General features: G+C 45.1%; 1 long non-coding RNA gene across 1 annotated transcript; it reads left to right on the forward strand.

The window, feature by feature from the left end:
- Window positions 1-7,421: 7,421 nt before the first annotated feature.
- On the forward strand, window positions 7,422-9,103 carry LOC122429779. Its single transcript, XR_006266134.1, has 3 exons — window positions 7,422-7,586; window positions 7,835-7,947; window positions 8,948-9,103. It is a non-coding gene; the product is annotated as an uncharacterized LOC122429779 (long non-coding RNA).
- The last annotated feature ends 1,126 nt before the right edge of the window (window positions 9,104-10,229 follow it).

The raw sequence follows: 10,229 nt of genomic DNA on the forward strand, positions 1-10,229 counted from the left end.
TCTTATAAAATATTTGCTGAAACCAGCACATCACATCCCAGATGCAAATGCTTTTGGAGAATGGTTTTAAAAAATTTGTAACATCATAGTCCAGTCTTTCAAACTGACATTTTTTCATCAGTGTCCTCTGCATGCTTGCATGCTTAGTCGCTCAGTCATGCCCGACTCTTAGTGATCCGTGGACTGTGGCCCACCAGGCTCCTCTGTACATGGGATTGTTCAGGAAAGAATACTGGAGTGTGTTGCCATTTTCCTCCTCCAGGGGATCTTTCCAGTCTAGGAATCAAACCCCTGTCTCCTGTGTCTCCTGCATTGCAGGTGGATTCTATATCCGCTGAGCCATTGGGTAAGCCTCAGTTGTCCTCTGATCATTGTTTAAAGGGAACTGAGTCATTTCCCCAGTGTTTTAAAGTGGCTTCAATAATGTGGGGAAGGGGATGGCAGAATAGATCTACAGAAATGACCTGCTGAGAATGGTGGCACAGCGCCAATCAGCGAATGTCAGGGTTTGAAGTAACAACGACTTAAAGGTATGAAGAGATACCACGAGCCCACTGTCAGGCACCGTCTGAAGTATCGCACTCCCTCTCAGATGGCTGTCAAATGAGACTTAAAGGGCTACAAGGCTGAACCCAAAATTACCTAAGGACAATTAGGTAAGTTAATACCTGTGACTTATCGCTCTCCATGGAGAGCAAAATGAATTTGAAAATCTTTTTGTGACCCAGAGAGTTGGCTCAGGTTCAAACTGCTCCCACCATCTGTTCCCAGTATTCATTTGCCGAGTGACCTGCTGCTGCGTGTTCCCCAGCCAGCTCTGCCGCCACAAGTCAAAGCCATGCAGATCTACATTTGGACACATTTGGTCATACCCCGTGACATACATGTTGTATGATTTGGTTATGCCACTCGACGAGATTCTATATAATCCAAGATTTTATGTACATTCCTTAATTCCTCGCGTGGTCTCATTCTGACTATTGGCATCTGTAATAGATTCAATTCTTTTTTTGGTTAAATTCAAAATTCCCAAGCAAAGGTAGAATGGCATGTTGACTAGTGTTATTGTAGCTAGCATCTTTTCTTTAAACTTACTATTCTCTAAGGATTTCAGAAATAATCTCGTGCTCACTCACTAGCTAGGGCTACAAATACATCCAGAGAGAGTGTTTTTTTGTTTTGTTTGTTTTTAAGTTTAACTAGAGGCTTCCCTTGCTAGGGGAAATCCTTTGAGTTATACAGAAATCAGTTGCCAGAGACTTCTAGGCCATGTCAAAAGAAAATCCCAAGATTTCAAAAATTACTACTTGAAAATTTTAGGATCCTAAATTATATATATATATATAATACATATGTATGATTTTTAATTAAAGTATAGTTGATTTATAATGCTGTGTTAATTTCTGCTCCACAGCAGTGATTCGGTTGTACGTATAGACATTCTTTGTCATATTCCTTTCTATGATGGGTTATCACAGGATATTGAATATGGTTCCTTCCTGTGATGCTGTGGGACTTTGCTGTTGATCGTTCTATATGTAACAGCATCTGCTGAGCGCGCCTCCCACTCTGTCCCTCCCCCACCACGCGGCAACCACCAGTCTGTTCTCCAAGTCTGTGAGTCTGTTTGGTAGATAAGTTCATTTGTGTCATATTTTAGATTCCTCATCTAAACTACATGTTAAGACATAATTTCGGCAGCCCTGTGAAACACTTTCTCACACAGACCACATAGAGAGAATTTCTGTTTTGTCTGCAGCAGCAGCAAATGTGAATTTATGCCATTTCAGTCATTTTTGCTTTTTCTCATTGGTTTCCTTGACATTTATCTGGTGCTCAACATATACCAGAAATAATTTTGCCCTGAATAAGTCTCAATTATAACTGTCATTTATTTCACAACACTTTTTAATCTTCCTTCAAACCTTACTCACTGATGGATGATTATTAAGCACTTTTCAAATTCCTAGCACTCGGTGTCATATGAAACAGAGCCCTGAAACGTGACAAGCCCTAAAGCTCCTTACAGCACAAGCGGGGCAGAGAGGACGTCCACCCTCAACCAGCATCGCCCTGGATGCAAGGCCAGTTTCCCAGCAGTGGGAGACTGTGGATGCCCTGGCTCCAGGCGATCAAGGAATTATGTCTGGAGATGTCAGCTGGACAGGCAGGAGCACCGTGAGGACAGCAGCCGAAGCTGGCAGGGGAGGGAACTGCTGCTCCCGTGGCAGCGTCAGTGCTCCCGAGGCACGCGTCTGCCCAGTGTAACAGAGCCAGGGGAAGGAACTGCAGGAATGCTCCCGAGGCACGCATCTGCCTGCGTCTGCCCAGTGTAACAGAGCCACGGGAGAGAACTGCAGGAGTGCTCCCGTGGCACGCGTCTGCCCAGTGTAACAGAGCCAGGGGAAGGAACTGCAGGAATGCTCCCGAGGCACGCATCTGCCCGCGTCTGCCTGACGTAACAGAGCCAGGGGAAGGAACTGCAGGAGTGTTCCCACGGCACGCATCTGCCCGCGTCTGCCCGATGTAACAGAGCCACGGGAGGGAACTGCAGGAGTGCTCCCGAGGCACGCCTCTGCCCACGTCTGCCTGATGTAACAGAGCCACGGGAGGGAACTGCAGGAGTGCTCCCGAGGCACGCCTCTGCCCGCGTCTGCGGTGTAACAGACCAACACCCGAGGGGACTTTCCAGAGCAGAACCCTCACACACACCACGCCCTCCACCCACCTCTTGTCTGTAGAAAAACAGTTAGCCTCCGATTCCAAAGAATGAATTTAATCAGAAAAGTGAGCAAATGCAGAAAGGAAAACAAACAAGGCAAAATAATAATTGTTAGCCATTAAATAAAATCAGGGACCTTTCATTTCTCCTCAGGGCTTCCCAGGCGGCACAGTGGTGAAGAATCTGCCGGCCAGTGTAGGAGTCGCGAGAGATGCGGGTTCGATCCTTGGATTGGGAAGATCCTCTGGAGAAGGAAATGGCAACCCACTCCAGTATCCTTGCCCGGAAAATCCCGTGGACAGAGGAGCCTGGGGGGGGCTACAGTCCATGGGGTCACAAAGTGTGGGACACAATTGAGCAATAGCACCCATGCCCTGCATTCAACAGCTGTAGATAATATTCTGAGCCACATCCTTGAGCTGTTTTGCAGATACTGAAACCCCCACCAAGTGGGAGATGTTAACTGCATGCTGCCCACAAGCAAATAGACCCTCAGGCTGGTTGGAACCAAAAGGTTGATGTTGACTCCTAATTACCACGCCACCAACCAATCAGAACAATGTCCGCAAGTTGACCACACACCCAAACCCTCCTCCTTACCTCCTCATCTTTAAAAACCTTTCCCTGAAAGCCTCCAGGGAGTTCGGGCCTTTTGAATACTCGCTGCCTGGACTTCTTGCATGGCACCTGCGGTAAACACTGCACTTTCCTTCACCACGACCTGCTGTCGGTGGACTGGCTTCACTGCGTATGAGTGAGCGGACCCCCGCTGGGCGGTGACCCTCCCCCCTCCAGCACTCCCGCGGTGGTGAGCGCCCCCCACCTCTCCTCCCCATCCTCCCAGCACAGGCACGACCCACAGAACAGGCTGAGTAAAGGAACACCCCGGCATCAGGCTTCACTGAGCTCCTGGTCTCTGCGCTGCCGCAACCCCGCCCTGCCTTCCGCTCCTGCCCTATTGCCGGAAAAAGCATCACTTAGGTGATAACCCATAATGGAAAAGAATATATATATGTATATCTGAGTCACTTTGCTGTACAGCAGAAATTAATAAAACATTTTAAATGAACTATATTTTAATAAAAAAATTTTAATGCCATTATATAAATTTTCATTGAAAATTAAATTTCCACTCAGGCTTACACAAAATGTATTGGTATGAAAAATTACATCTTTCTGGAAAAATTGTTCCACAAGAAGCATGAGATTTACATGTGTCACAATTTATATTTCAAAATAATTAATCAGAAACATATTACAACCTTGTCACAGCTTATAAAATACTCTTAAGAGCTTCAGTAACAGCTGCATCAGCAGACCTCAAAAATTTTTAACTATAAAAAAACATGTGTGGTCTTGTATTTGCCAAGCGTGACTGATACTACTTTCTGTTATATCAGTTGAAAACAAAATTGCTAAAAGTGTAAATTTGATGACCTAATAAATTAATTTGCAGAAATCCAAGACAGAAGTCTTATGATCATTCAAGATATTATATTATCATGTTGTTATTTATTATAATAATGAAAATTATGACATCAAAGACATTATTTTTAGTTTGAAAGTTATGTTGTTACTTAGGTGTCACTATTTCCCAGCTCATCTTTAGTGATAAAAACATTAAGAAAAAGCATTATATTTTAGCTCCTTTAGTGGCACTTTTCCCCTACTTTTTGAACAAGGGGCTCCACAGTCTTACTTTGCACTGGTCCCTTCCACCTTCTGGTCAGAATTCTTTCTTGTCAACGTAGTCAAGGTCTGGAGGACTTAGGCCCTAGCCACTGAACTCTGTCATAGACCGTTAGGACTCCTGGTCAGGGAACTAACATCCTGCTTCATACTCTGAGACCCTACGGACTGCAGCATGCCAGGTTTCCCTGTCCTTCACTATCTCCTGGAGTTTGCTCAGATTCATGTCCATTGAGTTGGTGATGCTATTTAGCCATCTCATCATCTGTCCCCTTCTCCTCCTGCCTTCAGTCTTTCCAAGCATCAGGGTCTTTTCTAGTGAGTCAGCTCTTCAGATCAGGTGGCCAAAGTCTTGGAGCTTCAGCTTCAGCATCAGTCCTTCCAGTGAATATTCAGGACTGATTACCTTTAGTTTGGTTTCTTTTGGTTTGATCTCCTTGCTCCAAGGGACTCTCAAGAGTCTTCTCCAGCCCTACAATTCAAAGGCATCAATTCTTCAGTGCTCAGCCTTCTTTATGGTCCAACTCTCACATCCATACATGACTACTAGAAAAACCATAGCTTTGACTATATGGACCTTTGTCAACAAAATGATGCCTTTGCTTTTTAATAAGCTGTCTAGATTTGTCATAGCTTACATTCCAAGGAGCAAGCATCTTTTCATTTCATGGCTGCAGTCACCATCTTCAGTGATTTTAAAGCCCAAGAAAATAGTCTCTCACTGTTTCCACTTTTCCCCATCTATCTGTCATGAAGTGATGGGACCAGATGCCACGATCTTAGATTTTTTAAAGTTGAGTTTTAAGCCAGCTTTTTCACTCTCCTCTGAGTCCTCTTAGACAAATACATCAGTGGTTTTGTGTATTAAAGAAAAAAAGAAAAAAAATACTTCATTACCTTTTCACACGAAACAAGAAGAAAAATCTATTTAAACAGTGTCATTTTCCCTCAGACTCCTGCCATGATGTTCAGAGATCATCCCTCAGTATCACCCTCCCGCCTAGAAAAGTGCACTCTTAATTGAATGTTTTGTATCATTGGTGAATAGAGTTCAGCCTTGTGTTGCAAGATAAAGGGGATAAGGTTGCACAAAGCAACATTATTCCCCAGGTTACTGGAAAAAGCTCCAGTCGATTCCAGTGTGTCCCCGACACCCTGTGGATGAGGCCGTGGGCTGCCAGCATCTGCAGGTGCCAGTGAGGCAGGACACTGATGCGTGACCTCTGCTGCTCCCTGAGTGACAGTCCTACTGGGGTACAGACCCTAGTCTAGAGAGTAATCGGGGGTCATTTCTCTTTTCAGCAACATTTCCTCCTCACGAAGCCTTCTTCAAGTGACTTCCAGGCTCTTGAGATGTGAGTCCAGGGTGGTGGGTTCCTTTACATGTTCTTTCTCTTGTCCCCAAGAACTGACCCCTTTCTCCACTTCTCTATCCAGACACATTCCTGACCTCACCTTGCCCAGTTCCGTGACTTTAGCCTCCTCACTGATGACTCATGTTTCTCACCCTCCATCTCTCCCCTGAACTCCAGACCCACATACCCAGCTGCCTATTCAGTGACTATTCAGGGCTTCCCTGGTGACTCAGCTGGTAAAGAGCCCAATGTGGGAGACCCGGGTTTGATCCCTGGGGTTGGAAAGAACCCCCGGAGGAGGCCATGGCAACACACTCCAGTATTCTTGCCTGGAGACTCCCACGGACAGAGGAGCCTGGCGGGCTACAGTCCATGGGGTCGCAAAGAGTCAGACACGACTGAGCAATTAAGCACACAGTGCATTCAGTGACTCAACTTGAATTTCCAATAGAAATCTCCAGCCTAACACATGCACATACGTGTTCTGCCGGTTCTCCACTGTGGGGTGGGAGTCCCTGCCCTTTACAAGGTAGAGCCCCTTTCACTATAGAAGCTGAAAGTGCTGGGTTCCGCTTTCCAAGCCTCTTGCTGCTGGAACACGAGCACGTGAACGGGGCTCTGCCAACCACATCCACCTGCCCCAGTCTCTGAAGCCAGAGCTGAGCACATGGAGAGGCCACGTCCACACGAGGTCCTTTCCAGGGACACGCGGTGGCAGCAGTGACCACAGCTGGTCAGGACACTGAGCAACAGCAGCAGTGCTGAAGCCACATTTGGTCCTGATGAGATCAGCCGCGGGGGCGGCAGTGTCTGCACAGAAGGGAGAGTGTATCTTCACGACACCCATTTCTGAACTTGATTTAGGGATTGGTTTCTGCCTTTGTAGACTTTAGGCCTTGCTTCCTCATCCTCCCAGAGATTCTCAGAACTACTTAATGTTCATTTAATGAATCATTTTTCTTAAAGTCTCTGTTGCTTGCAGCTAAGAGTCCTGACTTCTAAAATATCTAAACTCAAGACAATCCTCAAGGCAACAACTTCTTTTCCTCTAATATTGCTAAGAAATTTAAAACAGTTGCAAGAAACAAGTCCAGTTAACCAGCTGTAACTAAAGCAGCAGACATAGGGCTGCTCGACTCTGTGCGACCCCATAGACGGCAGCCCAGCAGGTTCCCCCGGCCCTGGGATTCTCCAGGCAAGAACACTGGAGTGGGTTGCCATTTCCTTCTCCAATGCATGAAAGTGAAAAATGAAAGTGAAGTTGCTCGGTTGTGTAAGACTCTTTGCGACCCCAGGGACTGCAGCCCACCAGGCTCCTCCATCCATGGGATTTTCCAGACAAGAGTACTGGAGTGGGTTGCCATTGCCTTCTCCAAGAGATAGGGCTAGTAATCTTAAAATATAAGAAAGTACAGGCTCTGGTTATAAGTCAGTGTTTAGTGTGATTTTAAAGAATGGCTTCATTATAGGCTTCTTTTTCTCATATTTTTTAAACTTTATTTTTAATTGGAGGATAATTGCTTTACAATATTGTGTTGGTTTCTGCAGTACAACAGCATAAATCAGCCCTAAGTACACATATATTCTTTCCCTCTTGAACCTCCCTCCCACCCTCTTCCCACCCCTTCCCACCCCACCCCTCTAGGTTGTCACAGAGTACAGAGCTGAGCTCCCTGTGTGCAGGCTTCTGTTGAAGAAAAACCCCTGTGTTATACTTAAATTACGATATGCTGTGATGACATGTTATATTCAAGCAGTTATTCATGAACACCGTTATAGCCAAGAGCAAGGAACCCTGTACAGCTGCTGAGCCTCAAAGGGTGAGGATGGAATTCTGGCTGGTCCTCAGGGTGAATTTAATTTGCCTTCCAGTAAATTTCTCAACAGAGACGCTCAGGAGTAGGTCAGAGTGGTCTTGGCCAGGTCGAATTTGCGGAAAGCTTATTCCACAATTGCTTTTCTGTTTTCACAAACTTACTTCTCAGTATTTACAAGATCTGAGCTGAATATGATTTTGGATTTTTACAAACTTGTTTCTCACACTAAAGCTGACTCATGGTGTCCTCAGGGTGAGCTCTTTGCACGGCTCCAGGAGACCTCTGGCTGCAAGATTCCCAGAAGACGTGTGAGGTGTGAGGTCCAGTTCTGGTGTATCATCCCTGCCTGCAGCCTCTCCTGACGGTAACTGGCAGCTGCAGCCCACTCACCGATGAGCCACCCTCTGGCGGCGGGCGGAGGGTGGGGTGGGGGCAGGGTACCCGTGAGACGGCGGCAGCCCAGCCCCCTTCAGCATTGTTCACCGCATCTGCGGTAAAACTAGGAATCCTTCCAACACAAAAGCATAGGCGTGCAGGTTGCATCTGCCCTTCCTTCTCTCCTCCCGAAAAGGCACCCTCCACTTCGCTCTGCTCATTCAGCCGGCGCAGGGCACACAGCAGCACCTCGCTCCCTGCAGCCGCCCTGCACCTTTCCGAACCGAACCGCTTTGTTCGCACTCCCACCGCCTGGTTTGGAGGCGGGGACGCAGTGTCTCCCCCTCACAGAACAGTTCCCCTCTCACCGTGAAGCGCGCTCCCAGCGGGTGCTCCTCCAGACTGCACAGCCGGGCCGCCCCCTCCTCCTCCCCAGCCTTCTGCTCGGATGGGCTGGAGGGAAGTGAGGTCACGCCTGGTCTTTAAGCCAATGCCTAGGAAGCCCAGAGGGCCCGTATACCACAATATATCATAATTGTGATACATTTCATATATGATATTAAACATAATTTCATAATTCATCTATGAAGATTGTGGAAGTTTCTTCAGGGGGTGGGGTCCTTGGCATCTTTCCTGGAGGAACTTGCATCGTCCCATTCATCGCCCCTGCGCAGTGATTTCACTGATGTGCCCCCCCCACAAGTTACCCCACTATGCTTGAGGACAAACATGCTTTTTGGCAACAAAATCCAAAGTCATCGTGGGACAATTTTAGTGGTAGAATCTATGTGTTTGCTTCCATAGCAGTGACTTCTGTTGAGGTAAAATGACCTTTCTAATTAGAATGTATTCTTTTTTTTTTTTTTAATATTTATTTTAGTTTCAGTTGTGGTGCGCAGGATCTTTGATCATTGTTGGGGTGTGCAGATCTTTTAGCTGTGGTATGCAAACTCTTAATTGCAGTATGTGGGATCTTGTTCCCCAACCAGGGATGGAACCTGGGCCCTCTGCGTTGAAAGTGCAGCGTCTTAGCCACTGGACAACCAGGGATTATGTATGGTGTGTATTCTTACTGATTCATTCGATAACCATTTGTGGAAAATCTACCCCTTACCAGGCACACTGCCAAACACTGGGTTACAATTCTGAGCCAAAAAAAGATGAGGTGCTTCTCTTTAGGAAACTTACAGTCTAGCGGGTGAGAATAATGAAATAAAAGAATCACACAAATATGTTAAATTCAAACCTAATAAACCTGTGGAAGAAAAGGCTATGACTGAGAGGATTGGGGAAGCAGGGAAACTGTTCTCAGGCTATCGAGGCAGCAGTGTTTCCACGTTATATTACTGGATTCCAACGATACAGAAAGAGAGAGATTGTGAGCCTAAAAGCTGAGTCAAGGCCTCATTCTGCCTTTTACACTATCTGCATTTTAAGAGGCTATGTAATATTGATATTCAGGAAAGGTGAAAATGCGAAATTATGAATTGTAGATTGCAGATCAGAGTGGGCTGACATTAAGAACCTTCTAAGATTCTCTCAGTTTTTTTTCCACAGGTGACCTGCCTTGGTATGTGGTATTGACATTTGATACCAGATTGGTGAGCAAGTAATACTACATTGATTGAGGATGTTAATGAAATTCCCCCAAGCCATTTAAAACAAAATTTCTAGAAAGCTCTTCTTTTCCATGCAAATTCATTCCTAAAACACAAAATTCAAACTAATTATGAGATGACATGTGATTATTCCATATACAAATCCAGGTCAGATCACATCATCACCTAATTATAATGTAAGAAGCCTGGACTTTTCAGGGCTCTAAACAAAGTCTGGGTAGCAACAGTTTAAAAAAAAACAAACAAACAGGCACATGATACGCTGCTAATCTTCCTCTGAGAAAATACACACGCTAAAATGTCATACAGTAAGAACTTTAAAATTGTTAATACCATATTAGGAAAAAAGCTTATGCTATGATTAACGGGCATGATTTCCCTTTTGATTTGGTAACCATCATGTTGGTTTGGGAAAACATGAAACAATTTAAGTCAATTGTAAGCTATTTGATTTTCATTTTGTAGCTACAGAACTATAATTTTTCAGTATCAAAATATTGTTTTATATTGTGATAATTCTCTCAAGGAATATTTGTTGGTAGATCCAAAAAATCAAAGCATATCACTATTCTCTTTTCTTTTCAAATTTTTGTATTTGTTAACCCAGTTATTCTATTGACAGGAAATTATTAATGCTTTTAATAGAGGCTTT

The sequence above is a fragment of the Cervus canadensis genome, chromosome 28 (assembly GCF_019320065.1).
Source record: "Cervus canadensis isolate Bull #8, Minnesota chromosome 28, ASM1932006v1, whole genome shotgun sequence".
Taxonomy (NCBI): Eukaryota; Metazoa; Chordata; class Mammalia; order Artiodactyla; family Cervidae; genus Cervus; species Cervus canadensis.